Raw genomic sequence first — 19,894 nt, forward strand, 5'->3', positions numbered from 1 at the left:
ATTCAAATTCATATTTGATATTTAAAAATATCAAAAAGCCAACAACATGTTTGTTTTTTGAAATGTTAAAATTCAAATTCATATCTGATATTTAAAAATATCAAAAAGCCAACAATATGTTTGCTTTTTAAAATGTTAAAATTCAAATTCATATTTGATATTTAAAAATATCAAAAAGCCAATAATATGTTTGTTTTTTGAAATGGTAAATTCATATTCATATTTGATATTTAAAAATATCAAAAAGCCAACAATATGTTTACTTTTTGAAATGTTAAAATTCAAATTCATATTTGATATTTAAAAATATCAAAAAGCCAACAACATGTTTGCTTTTTTGAAATGTTAAAATTCAAATTCATATTTGATATTTAAAAATATCAAAAAGGCAACAACATGTTTGTTTTTTGAAATGTTAAAATTCAAATTCATATTTGATATTTAAAAATATCAAAAAGCCAACAACATGTTTGTTTTTTGAAATGTTAAAATTCAAATTCATATTTGATATTTAAAAATATCAAAAAGCCAACAATATGTTTGCTTTTTGAAATGTTAAAATTCAAATTCATATTTGATATTTAAAAATATCAAAAAGCCAACAATATGTTTGTTTTTTGAAATGTTAAAATTCAAATTCATATTTGATATTTAAAAATATCAAAAAGCCAACAATATGTTTGCTTTTTGAAATGTTAAAATTCAAATTCATATTTGATATTTAAAAATATCAAAAAGCCAACAACATGTTTGCTTTTTTGAAATGTTAAAATTCAAATTCATATTTGATATTTAAAAATATCAAAAAGCCAACAATATGTTTGATTTTGAAATGTTAAAATTCAAATTCATATTTGATATTTAAAAATATCAAAAAGCCAACAACATGTTTGTTTTTTGAAATGTTCAAATTCAAATTGATATTTGATATTTAAAAATATCAAAAAGCCAACAACATGTTTGTTTTTTGAAATGTTAAAATTCAAATTCATATTTGATATTTAAAAATATCAAAAAGCCAACAATATGTTTGCTTTTTGAAATGTTAAAATTCAAATTCATATTTGATATTTAAAAATATCAAAAAGCCAACAATATGTTTGTTTTTCTAAATGTTAAAATTCATATTCATATTTGATATTTAAAAATATTAAAAAGCCAACAATATGTTTACTTTTTGAAATGTTAAAATTCAAATTCATATTTGATATTAAAAAATATCAAAAAGCCAACAACATGTTTGCTTTTTTGAAATGTTAAAATTCAAATTATTATTTGATATTTAAAAATATCAAAAAGCCAACAATATGTTTGTTTTTTGAAATGTTAAAATTCAAATTCATATTTGATATTTAAAAATATCAAAAAGCCAACAACATGTTTGTTTTTTGAAATGTTAAAATTCAAATTCATATTTGATATTTAAAAATATCAAAAAGCCAACAACATGTTTGCTTTTTTGAAATGTTAAAATTCAAATTCATATTTGATATTTAAAAATATCAAAAAGCCAACAATATGTTTGTTTTTTGAAATGTTAAAATTCAAATTCATATTTGATATTTAAAAATATCAAAAAGCCAACAACATGTTTGTTTTTTTAAATGTTAAAATTCAAATTCATATTTGATATTTAAAAATATCAAAAAGCCAACAATATGTTTGTTTTTTGAAATGTTAAAATTCAAATTCATATTTGATATTTAAAAATATCAAAAAGCCAAGAACATGTTTGTTTTTTGAAATGTTAAAATTCAAATTCATATTTGATATTTAAAAATATCAAAAAGCCAACAACATGTTTGTTTTTTGAAATGTTAAAATTCAAATTCATATCTGATATTTAAAAATATCAAAAAGCCAACAATATGTTTGCTTTTTAAAATGTTAAAATTCAAATTCATATTTGATATTTAAAAATATCAAAAAGCCAACAATATGTTTGTTTTTTGAAATGGTAAATTCATATTCATATTTGATATTTAAAAATATCAAAAAGCCAACAATATGTTTACTTTTTGAAATGTTAAAATTCAAATTCATATTTGATATTTAAAAATATCAAAAAGCCAACAACATGTTTGCTTTTTTGAAATGTTAAAATTCAAATTCATATTTGATATTTAAAAATATCAAAAAGGCAACAACATGTTTGTTTTTTGAAATGTTAAAATTCAAATTCATATTTGATATTTAAAAATATCAAAAAGCCAACAACATGTTTGTTTTTTGAAATGTTAAAATTCAAATTCATATTTGATATTTAAAAATATCAAAAAGCCAACAATATGTTTGCTTTTTGAAATGTTAAAATTCAAATTCATATTTGATATTTAAAAATATCAAAAAGCCAACAATATGTTTGTTTTTTGAAATGTTAAAATTCAAATTCATATTTGATATTTAAAAATATCAAAAAGCCAACAATATGTTTGCTTTTTGAAATGTTAAAATTCAAATTCATATTTGATATTTAAAAATATCAAAAAGCCAACAACATGTTTGCTTTTTTGAAATGTTAAAATTCAAATTCATATTTGATATTTAAAAATATCAAAAAGCCAACAATATGTTTGTTTTTGAAATGTTAAAATTCAAATTCATATTTGATATTTAAAAATATCAAAAAGCCAACAACATGTTTGTTTTTTGAAATGTTCAAATTCAAATTGATATTTGATATTTAAAAATATCAAAAAGCCAACAACATGTTTGTTTTTTGAAATGTTAAAATTCAAATTCATATTTGATATTTAAAAATATCAAAAAGCCAACAACATGTTTGTTTTTTGAAATGTTAAAATTCAAATTCATATTTGATATTTAAAAATATCAAAAAGCCAACAATATGTTTGTTTTTCGAAATGGTAAATTCATATTCATATTTGATATTTAAAAATATCAAAAAGCCAACAATATGTTTACTTTTTGAAATGTTAAAATTCAAATTCATATTTGATATTTAAAAATATCAAAAAGCCAACAACATGTTTGCTTTTTTGAAATGTTAAAATTCAAATTCATATTTGATATTTAAAAATATCAAAAAGCCAACAACATGTTTGTTTTTTGAAATGTTAAAATTCAAATTCATATTTGATATTTAAAAATATCAAAAAGCCAAGAACATGTTTGTTTTTTGAAATGTTAAAATTCAAATTCATATTTGATATTTAAAAATATCAAAAAGCCAACAACATGTTTGTTTTTTGAAATGTTAAAATTCAAATTCATATTTGATATTTAAAAATATCTAAAAGCCAACAACATGTTTGCTTTTTTGAAATGTTAAAATTCAAATTCATAATTGATATTTAAAAATATCAAAAAGGCAACAACATGTTTGTTTTTTGAAATGTTAAAATTCAAATTCATATTTGATATTTAAAAATATCAAAAAGCCAACAACATGTTTGTTTTTTGAAATGTTAAAATTCAAATTCATATTTGATATTTAAAAATATCAAAAAGCCAACAATATGTTTGCTTTTTGAAATGTTAAAATTCAAATTCATATTTGATATTTAAAAATATCAAAAAGCCAACAATATGTTTGTTTTTTGAAATGTTAAAATTCAAATTCATATTTGATATTTAAAAATATCAAAAAGCCAACAATATGTTTGCTTTTTGAAATGTTAAAATTCAAATTCATATTTGATATTTAAAAATATCAAAAAGCCAACAACATGTTTGCTTTTTTGAAATGTTAAAATTCAAATTCATATTTGATATTTAAAAATATCAAAAAGCCAACAATATGTTTGTTTTTGAAATGTTAAAATTCAAATTCATATTTGATATTTAAAAATATCAAAAAGCCAACAACATGTTTGTTTTTTGAAATGTTCAAATTCAAATTCATATTTGATATTTAAAAATATCAAAAAGCCAACAACATGTTTGCTTTTTTGAAATGTTAAAATTCAAATTCATATTTGATATTTAAAAATATCAAAAAGGCAACAACATGTTTGTTTTTTGAAATGTTAAAATTCAAATTCATATTTGATATTTAAAAATATCAAAAAGCCAACAACATGTTTGTTTTTTGAAATGTTAAAATTCAAATTCATATTTGATATTTAAAAATATCAAAAAGCCAACAATATGTTTGCTTTTTGAAATGTTAAAATTCAAATTCATATTTGATATTTAAAAATATCAAAAAGCCAACAATATGTTTGTTTTTTGAAATGTTAAAATTCAAATTCATATTTGATATTTAAAAATATCAAAAAGCCAACAATATGTTTGCTTTTTGAAATGTTAAAATTCAAATTCATATTTGATATTTAAAAATATCAAAAAGCCAACAACATGTTTGCTTTTTTGAAATGTTAAAATTCAAATTCATATTTGATATTTAAAAATATCAAAAAGCCAACAATATGTTTGTTTTTGAAATGTTAAAATTCAAATTCATATTTGATATTTAAAAATATCAAAAAGCCAACAACATGTTTGTTTTTTGAAATGTTCAAATTCAAATTGATATTTGATATTTAAAAATATCAAAAAGCCAACAACATGTTTGTTTTTTGAAATGTTAAAATTCAAATTCATATTTGATATTTAAAAATATCAAAAAGCCAACAACATGTTTGTTTTTTGAAATGTTAAAATTCAAATTCATATTTGATATTTAAAAATATCAAAAAGCCAACAATATGTTTGTTTTTCTAATTGTTAAAATTCATATTCATATTTGATATTTAAAAATATTAAAAAGCCAACAATATGTTTACTTTTTGAAATGTTAAAATTCAAATTCATATTTGATATTAAAAAATATCAAAAAGCCAACAACATGTTTGCTTTTTTGAAATGTTAAAATTCAAATTCATATTTGATATTTAAAAATATCAAAAAGCCAACAATATGTTTGTTTTTTGAAATGTTAAAATTTAAATTCATATTTGATATTTAAAAATATCAAAAAGCCAACAACATGTTTGTTTTTTGAAATGTTAAAATTCAAATTCATATTTGATATTTAAAAATATCAAAAAGCCAACAACATGTTTGCTTTTTTGAAATGTTAAAATTCAAATTCATATTTGATATTTAAAAATATCAAAAAGCCAACAACATGTTTGTTTTTTGAAATGTTCAAATTCAAATTCATATTTGATATTTAAAAATATCAAAAAGCCAACAACATGTTTGTTTTTTGAAATGTTAAAATTCAAATTCATATTTGATATTTAAAAATATCAAAAAGCCAACAACATGTTTGTTTTTTGAAATGTTAAAATTCAAATTCATATTTGATATTTAAAAATATCAAAAAGCCAACAATATGTTTGTTTTTCGAAATGGTAAATTCATATTCATATTTGATATTTAAAAATATCAAAAAGCCAACAATATGTTTACTTTTTGAAATGTTAAAATTCAAATTCATATTTGATATTTAAAAATATCAAAAAGCCAACAACATGTTTGCTTTTTTGAAATGTTAAAATTCAAATTCATATTTGATATTTAAAAATATCAAAAAGCCAACAACATGTTTGTTTTTTGAAATGTTAAAATTCAAATTCATATTTGATATTTAAAAATATCAAAAAGCCAACAACATGTTTGTTTTTTGAAATGTTAAAATTCAAATTCATATTTGATATTTAAAAATATCAAAAAGCCAACAACATGTTTGTTTTTTGAAATGTTAAAATTCAAATTCATATTTGATATTTAAAAATATCTAAAAGCCAACAACATGTTTGCTTTTTTTAAATGTTAAAATTCAAATTCATAATTTATATTTAAAAATATCAAAAAGGCAACAACATGTTTGTTTTTTGAAATGTTAAAATTCAAATTCATATTTGATATTTAAAAATATCAAAAAGCCAACAACATGTTTGTTTTTTGAAATGTTAAAATTCAAATTCATATTTGATATTTAAAAATATCAAAAAGCCAACAATATGTTTGCTTTTTGAAATGTTAAAATTCAAATTCATATTTGATATTTAAAAATATCAAAAAGCCAACAATATGTTTGTTTTTTGAAATGTTAAAATTCAAATTCATATTTGATATTTAAAAATATCAAAAAGCCAACAATATGTTTGCTTTTTGAAATGTTAAAATTCAAATTCATATTTGATATTTAAAAATATCAAAAAGCCAACAACATGTTTGCTTTTTTGAAATGTTAAAATTCAAATTCATATTTGATATTTAAAAATATCAAAAAGCCAACAATATGTTTGTTTTTGAAATGTTAAAATTCAAATTCATATTTGATATTTAAAAATATCAAAAAGCCAACAACATGTTTGTTTTTTGAAATGTTCAAATTCAAATTCATATTTGATATTTAAAAATATCAAAAAGCCAACAACATGTTTGTTTTTTGAAATGTTAAAATTCAAATTCATATTTGATATTTAAAAATATCAAAAAGCCAACAACATGTTTGTTTTTTGAAATGTTAAAATTCAAATTCATATTTGATATTTAAAAATATCAAAAAGCCAACAATATGTTTGCTTTTTGAAATGTTAAAATTCAAATTCATATTTGATATTTAAAAATATCAAAAAGCCAACAATATGTTTGTTTTTCTAAATGTTAAAATTCATATTCATATTTGATATTTAAAAATATTAAAAAGCCAACAATATGTTTACTTTTTGAAATGTTAAAATTCAAATTCATATTTGATATTAAAAAATATCAAAAAGCCAACAACATGTTTGCTTTTTTGAAATGTTAAAATTCAAATTCATATTTGATATTTAAAAATATCAAAAAGCCAACAATATGTTTGTTTTTTGAAATGTTAAAATTCAAATTCATATTTGATATTTAAAAATATCAAAAAGCCAACAACATGTTTGTTTTTTGAAATGTTAAAATTCAAATTCATGTTTGATATTTAAAAATATCAAAAAGCCAACAACATGTTTGCTTTTTTGAAATGTTAAAATTCAAATTCATATTTGATATTTAAAAATATCAAAAAGCCAACAACATGTTTGTTTTTTGAAATGTTAAAATTCAAATTCATATTTGATATTTAAAAATATCAAAAAGCCAAGAACATGTTTGTTTTTTGAAATGTTAAAATTCAAATTCATATTTGATATTTAAAAATATCAAAAAGCCAACAACATGTTTGTTTTTTGAAATGTTAAAATTCAAATTCATATTTGATATTTAAAAATATCTAAAAGCCAACAACATGTTTGCTTTTTTGAAATGTTAAAATTCAAATTCATAATTGATATTTAAAAATATCAAAAAGGCAACAACATGTTTGTTTTTTGAAATGTTAAAATTCAAATTCATATTTGATATTTAAAAATATCAAAAAGCCAACAACATGTTTGTTTTTTGAAATGTTAAAATTCAAATTCATATTTGATATTTAAAAATATCAAAAAGCCAACAATATGTTGGCTTTTTGAAATGTTAAAATTCAAATTCATATTTGATATTTAAAAATATCAAAAAGCCAACAATATGTTTTTTTTTTGAAATGTTAAAATTCAAATTCATATTTGATATTTAAAAATATCAAAAAGCCAACAATATGTTAGCTTTTTGAAATGTTAAAATTCAAATTCATATTTGATATTTAAAAATATCAAAAAGCCAACAACATGTTTGCTTTTTTGAAATGTTAAAATTCAAATTCATATTTGATATTTAAAAATATCAAAAAGCCAACAATATGTTTGTTTTTGAAATGTTAAAATTCAAATTCATATTTGATATTTAAAAATATCAAAAAGCCAACAACATGTTTGTTTTTTGAAATGTTCAAATTCAAATTCATATTTGATATTTAAAAATATCAAAAAGCCAACAACATGTTTGTTTTTTGAAATGTTAAAATTCAAATTCATATTTGATATTTAAAAATATCAAAAAGCCAACAACATGTTTGTTTTTTGAAATGTTAAAATTCAAATTCATATTTGATATTTAAAAATATCAAAAAGCCAACAATATGTTTGCTTTTTGAAATGTTAAAATTCAAATTCATATTTGATATTTAAAAATATCAAAAAGCCAACAATATGTTTGTTTTTCTAAATGTTAAAATTCATATTCATATTTGATATTTAAAAATATTAAAAAGCCAACAATATGTTTACTTTTTGAAATGTTAAAATTCAAATTCATATTTGATATCAAAAAATATCAAAAAGCCAACAACATGTTTGCTTTTTTGAAATGTTAAAATTCAAATTCATATTTGATATTTAAAAATATCAAAAAGCCAACAATATGTTTGTTTTTTGAAATGTTAAAATTCAAATTCATATTTGATATTTAAAAATATCAAAAAGCCAACAACATGTTTGTTTTTTGAAATGTTAAAATTCAAATTCATATTTGATATTTAAAAATATCAAAAAGCCAACAACATGTTTGCTTTTTTGAAATGTTAAAATTCAAATTCATATTTGATATTTAAAAATATCAAAAAGCCAACAATATGTTTGTTTTTGAAATGTTAAAATTCAAATTCATATTTGATATTTAAAAATATCAAAAAGCCAACAACATGTTTGTTTTTTGAAATGTTAAAATTCAAATTCATATTTGATATTTAAAAATATCAAAAAGCCAACAATATGTTTGTTTTTTGAAATGTTAAAATTAAAATTCATATTTGATATTTAAAAATATCAAAAAGCCAACAACATGTTTGTTTTTTGAAATGTTAAAATTCAAATTCATATTTGATATTTAAAAATATCAAAAAGCCAACAACATGTTTGTTTTTTGAAATGTTAAAATTCAAATTCATATCTGATATTTAAAAATATCAAAAAGCCAACAATATGTTTGCTTTTTAAAATGTTAAAATTCAAATTCATATTTGATATTTAAAAATATCAAAAAGCCAACAATATGTTTGTTTTTTGAAATGGTAAATTCATATTCATATTTGATATTTAAAAATATCAAAAAGCCAACAATATGTTTACTTTTGTAAATGTTAAAATTCAAATTCATATTTGATATTTAAAAATATCAAAAAGCCAACAACATGTTTGCTTTTTTGAAATGTTAAAATTCAAATTCATAATTGATATTTAAAAATATCAAAAAGCCAACAATATGTTTGTTTTTGAAATGTTAAAATTCAAATTCATATTTGATATTTAAAAATATCAAAAAGCCAACAACATGTTTGTTTTTTGAAATGTTCAAATTCAAATTCATATTTGATATTTAAAAATATCAAAAAGCCAACAACATGTTTGTTTTTTGAAATGTTAAAATTCAAATTCATATTTGATATTTAAAAATATCAAAAAGCCAACAACATGTTTGTTTTTTGAAATGTTAAAATTCAAATTCATATTTGATATTTAAAAATATCAAAAAGCCAACAATATGTTTGTTTTTCGAAATGGTAAATTCATATTCATATTTGATATTTAAAAATATCAAAAAGCCAACAATATGTTTACTTTTTGAAATGTTAAAATTCAAATTCATATTTGATATTTAAAAATATCAAAAAGCCAACAACATGTTTGCTTTTTTGAAATGTTAAAATTCAAATTCATATTTGATATTTAAAAATATCAAAAAGCCAACAACATGTTTGTTTTTTGAAATGTTAAAATTCAAATTCATATTTGATATTTAAAAATATCAAAAAGCCAACAACATGTTTGTTTTTTGAAATGTTAAAATTCAAATTCATATTTGATATTTAAAAATATCAAAAAGCCAACAACATGTTTGTTTTTTGAAATGTTAAAATTCAAATTCATATTTGATATTTAAAAATATCTAAAAGCCAACAACATGTTTGCTTTTTTGAAATGTTAAAATTCAAATTCATAATTGATATTTAAAAATATCAAAAAGGCAACAACATGTTTGTTTTTTGAAATGTTAAAATTCAAATTCATATTTGATATTTAAAAATATCAAAAAGCCAACAACATGTTTGTTTTTTGAAATGTTAAAATTCAAATTCATATTTGATATTTAAAAATATCAAAAAGCCAACAATATGTTTGCTTTTTGAAATGTTAAAATTCAAATTCATATTTGATATTTAAAAATATCAAAAAGCCAACAATATGTTTGTTTTTTGAAATGTTAAAATTCCAATTCATATTTGATATTTAAAAATATCAAAAAGCCAACAATATGTTTGCTTTTTGAAATGTTAAAATTCAAATTCATATTTGATATTTAAAAATATCAAAAAGCCAACAACATGTTTGCTTTTTTGAAATGTTAAAATTCAAATTCATATTTGATATTTAAAAATATCAAAAAGCCAACAACATGTTTGTTTTTTGAAATGTTCAAATTCAAATTCATATTTGATATTTAAAAATATCAAAAAGCCAACAACATGTTTGCTTTTTTGAAATGTTAAAATTCAAATTCATATTTGATATTTAAAAATATCAAAAAGCCAACAACATGTTTGTTTTTTGAAATGTTCAAATTCAAATTCATATTTGATATTTAAAAATATCAAAAAGCCAACAACATGTTTGCTTTTTTGAAATGTTAAAATTCAAATTCATATTTGATATTTAAAAATATCAAAAAGCCAACAACATGTTTGTTTTTTGAAATGTTAAAATTCAAATTCATATTTGATATTTAAAAATATCAAAAAGCCAACAACATGTTTGTTTTTTGAAATGTTAAAATTCAAATTCATATTTGATATTTAAAAATATCAAAAAGCCAACAATATGTTTGCTTTTTGAAATGTTAAAATTCAAATTCATATTTGATATTTAAAAATATCAAAAAAGCCAACAACATGTTTGCTTTTTTGAAATGTTAAAATTCAAATTCATATTTGATATTTAAAAATATCAAAAAGCCAACAATATGTTTGTTTTTTGAAATGTTAAAATTCAAATTCATATTTGATATTTAAAAATATCAAAAAGCCAACAACATGTTTGTTTTGTTTAATGGCAAAATTCAAATTCATATTTGATATTTAAAAATATCAAAAAGCCAACAACATGTTTGTTTTTTGAAATGTTAAAATTCAAATTCATATTTGATATTTAAAAATATCAAAAAGCCAACAACATGTTTGTTTTTTGACATGTTAAAATTCAAATTCATATTTGATATTTAAAAATATCAAAAAGCCAACAATATGTTTGTTTTTTGAAATGTTAAAATTCAAATTCATATTTGATATTTAAAAATATCAAAAAGCCAACAATATGTTTGTTTTTCTAAATGTTAAAATTCATATTCATATTTGATATTTAAAAATATCAAAAAGCCAACAATATGTTTACTTTTTGAAATGTTAAAATTCAAATTCATATTTGATATTTAAAAATATCAAAAAGCCAACAACATGTTTGTTTTTTTGAAATGTTCAAATTCAAATTCATATTTGATATTTAAAAATATCAAAAAGCCAACAACATGTTTGTTTTTTGAAATGTTAAAATTCAAATTCATATTTGATATTTAAAAATATCAAAAAGCCAACAACATGTTTGTTTTTTGAAATGTTAAAATTCAAATTCATATTTGATATTTAAAAATATCAAAAAGCCAACAATATGTTTGTTTTTCGAAATGGTAAATTCATATTCATATTTGATATTTAAAAATATCAAAAAGCCAACAATATGTTTACTTTTTGAAATGTTAAAATTCAAATTCATATTTGATATTTAAAAATATCAAAAAGCCAACAACATGTTTGCTTTTTTGAAATGTTAAAATTCAAATTCATATTTGATATTTAAAAATATCAAAAAGCCAACAACATGTTTGTTTTTTGAAATGTTAAAATTCAAATTCATATTTGATATTTAAAAATATCAAAAAGCCAACAACATGTTTTTTTTTGAAATGTTAAAATTCAAATTCATATTTGATATTTAAAAATATCAAAAAGCCAACAATATGTTTGCTTTTTGAAATGTTAAAATTCAAATTCATATTTGATATTTAAAAATATCAAAAAGCCAACAATATGTTTGTTTTTTTAAATGTTAAAATTCATATTCATATTTGATATTTAAAAATATCAAAAAGCCAACAATATGTTTACTTTTTGAAATGTTAAAATTCAAATTCATATTTGATATTAAAAAATATCAAAAAGCCAACAACATGTTTGCTTTTTTGAAATGTTAAAATTCAAATTCATATTTGATATTTAAAAATATCAAAAAGCCAACAATATGTTTGTTTTTTGAAATGTTAAAATTCAAATTCATATTTGATATTTAAAAATATCAAAAAGCCAACAATATGTTTGCTTTTTGAAATGTTAAAATTCAAATTCATATTTGATATTTAAATATATCAAAAAGCCAACAATATGTTTGTTTTTTAGAAATGTTAAAATTCAAATTCATATTTGATATTTAAAAATATCAAAAAGCCAACAATATGTTTGCTTTTTGAAATGTTAAAATTCAAATTCATATTTGATATTTAAAAATATCAAAAAAGCCAACAACATGTTTGCTTTTTTGAAATGTTAAAATTCAAATTCATATTTGATATTTAAAAATATCAAAAAGCCAACAATATGTTTGTTTTTTGAAATGTTAAAATTCAAATTCATATTTAATATTTAAAAATATCAAAAAGCCAACAACATGTTTGTTTTGTTTAATGGCAAAATTCAAATTCATATTTGATATTTAAAAATATCAAAAAGCCAACAACATGTTTGTTTTTTGAAATGTTCAAATTCAAATTCATATTTGATATTTAAAAATATCAAAAAGCCAACAACATGTTTGTTTTTTGAAATGTTAAAATTCAAATTCATATTTGATATTTAAAAATATCAAAAAGCCAACAATATGTTTGTTTTTTGAAATGTTAAAATTCAAATTCATATTTGATATTTAAAAATATCAAAAAGCCAACAATATGTTTGTTTTTCTAAATGTTAAAATTCATATTCATATTTGATATTTAAAAATATCAAAAAGCCAACAATATGTTTACTTTTTGAAATGTTAAAATTCAAATTCATATTTGATATTAAAAAATATCAAAAAGCCAACAACATGTTTGCTTTTTTGAAATGTTAAAATTCAAATTCATATTTGATATTTAAAAATATCAAAAAGCCAACAATATGTTTGTTTTTTTTAAATGTTAAAATTCAAATTCATATTTGATATTTAAAAATATCAAAAAGCCAACAACATGTTTGTTTTTTGAAATGTTTAAATTTAAATTCATATTTGATATTTAAAAATATCAAAAAGCCAACAACATGTTTGCTTTTTTGAAATGTTAAAATTCAAATTCATATTTGATATTTAAAAATATCAAAAAGCCAACAATATGTTTGTTTTTTGAAATGTTAAAATTCAAATTCATATTTGATATTTAAAAATATCAAAAAGCCAACAACATGTTTGCTTTTTGAAATGTTAAAATTCAAATTCATATTTGATATTTAAAAATATCAAAGAGCCAACAACATGTTTGTTTTTTGAAATGTTAAAATTCAAATTCATATTTGATATTTAAAAATATCAAAAAGCCAACAACATGTTTGTTTTTTGAAATGTTAAAATTCAAATTCATATTTGATATTTAAAAATATCAAAAAGCCAACAACATGTTTGTTTTTTGAAATGTTAAAATTCAAATTCATATTTGATATTTAAAAATATCAAAAAGCCAACAATATGTTTGCTTTTTGAAATGTTAAAATTCAAATTCATATTTGATATTTAAAAATATCAAAAAGCCAACAACATGTTTGTTTTTTGAAATGTTAAAATTCAAATTCATATTTGATATTTAAAAATATCAAAAAGCCAACAACATGTTTGTTTTTTGAAATGTTAAAATTCAAATTCATATTTGATATTTAAAAATATCAAAAAGCCAACAATATGTTTGCTTTTCGAAATGTTAAAATTCAAATTCATATTTGATATTTAAAAATATCAAAAAGCCAACATGTTTGCTTTTTTGAAATGTTAAAATTCAAATTCATATTTGATATTTAAAAATATCAAAAAGCCAACAACATGTTTGTTTTTTGAAATGTTAAAATTCAAATTCATATTTGATATTTAAAAATATCAAAAAGCCAACAACATGTTTGTTTTTTGAAATGTTAAAATTCAAATTCATATTTGATATTTAAAAATATCAAAAAGCCAACAATATGTTTGCTTTTCGAAATGTTAAAATTCAAATTAATATTTGATATTTAAAAATATCAAAAAGCCAACATGTTTGCTTTTTTGAAATGTTAAAATTCAAATTCATATTTGATATTTAAAAATATCAAAAAGCCAACAATATGTTTGTTTTTTGAAATGTTAAAATTCAAATTCATATTGGATATTTAAAAATATCAAAAAGCCAACAACATGTTTGTTTTTTGAAATGTTAAAATTCAAATTCATATTTGATATTTAAAAATATCAAAAAGCCAACAATATGTTTGTTTTTTGAAATGTTAAAATTCAAATTCATATTTGATATTTAAAAATATCAAAAAGCCAACAACATGTTTGCTTTTTGAAATGTTAAAATTCAAATTCATATTTGATATTTAAAAATATCAAAAAGCCAACAATATGTTTGTTTTTTGAAATGTTAAAATTCAAATTCATATTTGATATTTAAAAATATCAAAAAGCCAACAACATGTTTGTTTTTTGAAATGTTAAAATTCAAATTCATATTTGATATTTAAAAATATCAAAAAGCCAACAACATGTTTGTTTTTTGAAATGTTAAAATTCAAATTCATATTTGATATTTAAAAATATCAAAAAGCCAACAACATGTTTGGTTTTTGAAATGTTAAAATTCAAATTCATATTTGATATTTAAAAATATCAAAAAGCCAACAACATGTTTGTTTTTTGAAATGTTAAAATTCAAATTCATATTTGATATTTAAAAATATCAAAAAGCCAACAACATGTTTGTTTTTTGAAATGTTAAAATTCAAATTCATATTTGATATTTAAAAATATCAAAAAGCCAACAACATGTTTGTTTTTTGAAATGTTAAAATTCAAATTCATATTTGATATTTAAAAATATCAAAAAGCCAACAATATGTTTGTTTTTTGAAATGTTAAAATTCAAATTCATATTTGATATTTAAAAATATCAAAAAGCCAACAACATGTTTGGTTTTTGAAATGTTAAAATTCAAATTCATATTTGATATTTAAAAATATCAAAAAGCCAACAATATGTTTGTTTTTTGAAATGTTAAAATTCAAATTCATATTTGATATTTAAAAATATCAAAAAGCCAACATGTTTGTTTTTTGAAATGTTAAAATTCAAATTCATATTTGATATTTAAAAATATCAAAAAGCCAACAATATGTTTGTTTTTTGAAATGTTAAAATTCAAATTCATATTTGATATTTAAAAATATCAAAAAGCCAACAACATGTTTGGTTTTTGAAATGTTAAAATTCAAATTCATATTTGATATTTAAAAATATCAAAAAGCCAACAACATGTTTGTTTTTTGAAATGTTAAAATTCAAATTCATATTTGATATTTAAAAATATCAAAAAGCCAACAATATGTTTGTTTTTTGAAATGTTAAAATTCAAATTCATATTTGATATTTAAAAATATCAAAAAGCCAACAACATGTTTGTTTTTTGAAATGTTAAAATTCAAATTCATATTTGATATTTAAAAATATCAAAAAGCCAACAATATGTTTGTTTTTTGAAATGTTAAAATTCAAATTCATATTTGATATTTAAAAATATCAAAAAGCCAACAACATGTTTGGTTTTTGAAATGTTAAAATTCAAATTCATATTTGATATTTAAAAATATCAAAAAGCCAACAATATGTTTGTTTTTTGAAATGTTAAAATTCAAATTCATATTTGATATTTAAAAATATCAAAAAGCCAACAACATGTTTGTTTTTTGAAATGTTAAAATTCAAATTCATATTTGATATTTAAAAAAGTGGCATCTTATTTATTTTTTACATTCTATGAAAATGAAGTTTAATTTAAATTTTTTTTAATTTTTTAATCTGGGGGGGAAACATTTTTTTGACATTTCAATTTTTTTTAAAGGACCCCTCCACTTATTAATAATAATGATATTATTTTGAAAACTATTCTTAACATGAGAAATGGGGTCTTCGTTAACTAATTTTATTCTTAATACGAGAAAGTGGGTCCTTGCTAATTTGTACTTTCACCTAACAATGTAATAAACTAAATGGGCATTTTAGACAAAGAAAACTGAAAAAGTGGTTAAAAATCAAATACATAACAAATGATTGTTACCAAAGGCAACATAAGTAACTCTTCTACCTACTTGGATAAGCTTGCTTTGTGCTTTAACTTATTTTGAAGCGTTAAATAAACTTTTTAAAATCCATGCCAGGTCTTATGTTAAAATTAGAAAAATTGGCTGATATAAAACAGCCATTTAGAAAGTCCCGATAATCATTTAAAAATCAATAATTAAACAAAATACTGGTAGAAACCACCAAATAAATGTCACAATGACAATTTTTTTACGGTATCTTTGGTTGATTAAATTGTTAAGTCGAAGTACAGAATAGTTAACAATACATAGGATCTAATCCCCATCGAAATAAAAAAACAAAAAAAACGTAGGAAAGCAAAAACTGATATGAGCTCCAATCTCTTCCCCTCCAACAAAAAATACAGATATTATTGACTGCTAACTGGGCATGAAGTGGGTGCTCATTTTACGTTAAATTCATATAGGAAAGTGATTACCCACCTTAAAAACTTAAATATTTATTACTATTGTATTCGTTTTGCGAATATTTTAAAGCTGTTGAAATGTCGTCGCCAAAATAAGTCAATTTTTTAAAGAGTAAACTATCCTGGGTTAGATTGTAAAGTTTTACAACTATTCGTTTTTTTTTTTATGTTAAGTTTTTTTTCTAGTTGGTGCTGACCAATGAATGGGTTTATTTTATATAAATTTGTACAAGAAATATATATATATATATATATATATATATATATATATATATATATATATATATATATATATATATATATATATTGATAAAAATTAAATAATATAATTTTATGAAATTTTGGGTCGATAGATCGATTTTTTTTTTTGCACTTGTACAGTTTAATGAAGACATTCAAAAATATATATATATATATTGATAAAAATTCAAAAAGAGAAATATTGAGAAAAAGGTTATATTGTACATATCCGTTTGACTGAAGATCGCCGAAAAAAATTCATTTAATTTGATTGGGTATATTTTTTTTTTTTTTAGCTGAAAAATATGTTCTTATGGGAGCGCGATGAATCAACTATTATGAAATTTATTAAACGCCATGGGGAGATAACTCCATGTAAATCGCCGATACTCCCTCCCCATCTTTAATTCTAGCTTTTCTTCCTAAAAATCGAACCTTTTGCTCGATATCATAACAAATTGTTTTTTCGCTAAAAAAATACTTGATGAAATTAAGTGAATTTTTGTTTGGAGAACTTTGTTTCATAACGGATACGTGGAATAATAAACTTTTTTCGATATTTCCATTTTTTATGTCTTCATTAAACTGTACAAGTACCTTTCGTTTTTTTTTAATTATGTCGTTTTAAGCAAAAACATTATTACCTACTTAACTAAAATTTCGAAAATAGTAATATTTTTTAAAATTACGAAAATTCACCGAGTGGAAAGTTATTTAACACTCGCAACAACGCAAAGTTTAGATTAAACCAACATTTGTAGTCTATAGTGATATAGACTGTTTTTTCTTTTTTTTTTTTTACTAAATAGCTTTTTCGAGAAGTTGGGTAAAATTGCATTTTTCTTAGATGGAATAGAGATAGACTTTTTTTTAAACTAAAAGTACAATAACAGTTGTTCAATGAGTTTTCGTAATAGTTTTTATTGGATTGCAATAAAAGCAAATGTTTTTAATGTTTAAAATTATTTTTAAAGTTATTGAATTTTTAAATTGTTAAAAAGTAAAAGAAAAAAAACTTACCTTTCATTCCAGGAATTCAATAAAAATAAAAAAATAAAAAATCGGGATGAATTCGTTTATTTCTTTTGTGTTCAAAACAGAAAATTTGTTTTGTTTGTTATGATTTCTTTAATAAACTGATACAACTTTTGTTTTGTGTGTTCAATTCATTAAGAAATAAAATATATGAAAATATAAAAGAATCAAAATTAAAAGATGAAAAACACGATTTAAACGTGAAATTATTTAAAAAGAAAATCAACTGCTAAAGAACAAAGGGTTTAAGTCATCGAAAATCGGTGTAATCATTATTTTGTTCCTCGTGTAAAAATGTCCGTTTATTAGTTAAGTGTGCCGAATTGTTTTCTATCACTTTTGTCAATACTTAAGGTTTGTTACAATTCATTTGGTAAAATTTATTTTTTAAATAAAATTTATTAAAAAAATTAAAATATGAAGATTTATTTTGTAAAATTCATTTTTTTGATACAATTTATTTGTAAATACTTAAGGTTTATTTCGATTTATTTTGTAAAATTATTTTTTTATTATACAATTTATTTAAAAAAATATATATATATGAAGATATTTATTTTGTAAAATTCATTTTTATATACAATTTATTAAAAATTTTTTTTTTTAAATATGAAGATACAAAAAACAGGTTTGTTTTGAACATTTCATTATTTTTTGGACTTGTCGAATTACTGTTAACATCTAAGAGGAGAACAGTAGTCCGAAGTATATTGTAAAAAAAAAAAAAATTGTATATATTATTTTAAATAAATAAATAAATGTTATTTTTTATTTTTAAAAAGTCCTGTTTGTAATGTTTACTTTTGAAAGAAAGCTCTGCTTATTTAAAACTGTAAACTTCTGAAATACCGATATTATTGTTTACGTATTGTTTGCGTAGTAACATATCGTTCATTAGGAGGAATTATATTCCTTTTATGCGATATAAGAATTGAGAGAATTTTTTCACTCAATCTCCAATCTTGCCACAGGAACTTCGGTCTGGGAAGCGAAACAATTTTATATTGTAAATGATTTTCAAATGACACTGGTTTTGGTCGCCCATTGTTCCGTTAAACCCGCCATCTTGGACCCTTTTCAGCATCATGACGCTGCGTTGGCAAAGCGCACACCTAGGACGTTTAAGTGGTAAGCCAGCGTTCCCACAATTTTCACCACACTGCCCTCGATATCATCATCACAGAGAGGGCAGGGACGTAGTGGCCTTTTTCTTTGGGTGCTTCTTCGAAGAGGGGGATTGGGGGTTTCGTCCTCACCTGTGCTTTTATCCTCAGTTTCAAGGTCGGTGAACCTAAGGCTGCTAATCTTAGGGTCGCTGTCTGACAAAGTCGGCATAACCCAGAATGATAGTTCACTGGTCTCAGATCCAGTCTTGCTCTCATCGCCGAGTGGCGGCTGCGCTTGTGATGTCAATCGAACATCCTTGATGTGATGGGACACCCCGTCAACCTACACCAATTGCGGGCTTATCACCTCAGTAACACACCTGGTTCCGTAGCGTGTGGTGCACTTGCTGTGGGTTTTTTTTAACCCAGACGGCATCCCCCTCTTTGATACTCTCTCTCATCGCCTCTAGCTCGGGCAGTGAGCTGGTCTCCATGCCTCTCTCACCCTGACGTGGTACCTGTGCAGTGCTTCGGCTGGCACGGTAGAGGGTGAAATGTCGTCCTTAGTAGTGATATTATACTAATAGACAACCTCCGGCACCATACACCACTTCCTAGCTGCGATGGTCTTGATGGTCCTTTGGTTTCTCTCAATAATTCCATTTCCGCTGGGCACATGGGTGTACCGAAATTGCAGACGTATACCCCAGCTGTCTGCGAACTGTTTGAACTGCTCGCTAACAAAGGCGGTGCCATTATTGGTCAGTATCTCAAAAAGGGGACCACGCCAGAGAATGAC

At 20.8% G+C, this 19,894-nt stretch overlaps 1 long non-coding RNA gene across 1 annotated transcript in view; it reads right to left on the minus strand.

Annotated features, from left to right (window-relative positions):
- Positions 1-18,232, minus strand: part of LOC145270728 (uncharacterized) — a 57,446-nt gene extending 39,214 nt beyond the window's left edge. Inside the window, exon 1 of the long non-coding RNA XR_013865539.1 lies at positions 17,975-18,232. This is a non-coding gene — a long non-coding RNA (uncharacterized LOC145270728). The remainder of the gene's footprint in view (positions 1-17,974) is intronic.
- Between the last annotated feature and the right edge of the window lie 1,662 nt (positions 18,233-19,894).

The sequence above is a fragment of the Euprymna scolopes genome, chromosome 46 (genome assembly GCF_053919585.1).
Source record: "Euprymna scolopes isolate OS-2025 chromosome 46, ASM5391958v1, whole genome shotgun sequence".
In the NCBI taxonomy this organism is placed as follows: Eukaryota; Metazoa; Mollusca; class Cephalopoda; order Sepiida; family Sepiolidae; genus Euprymna; species Euprymna scolopes.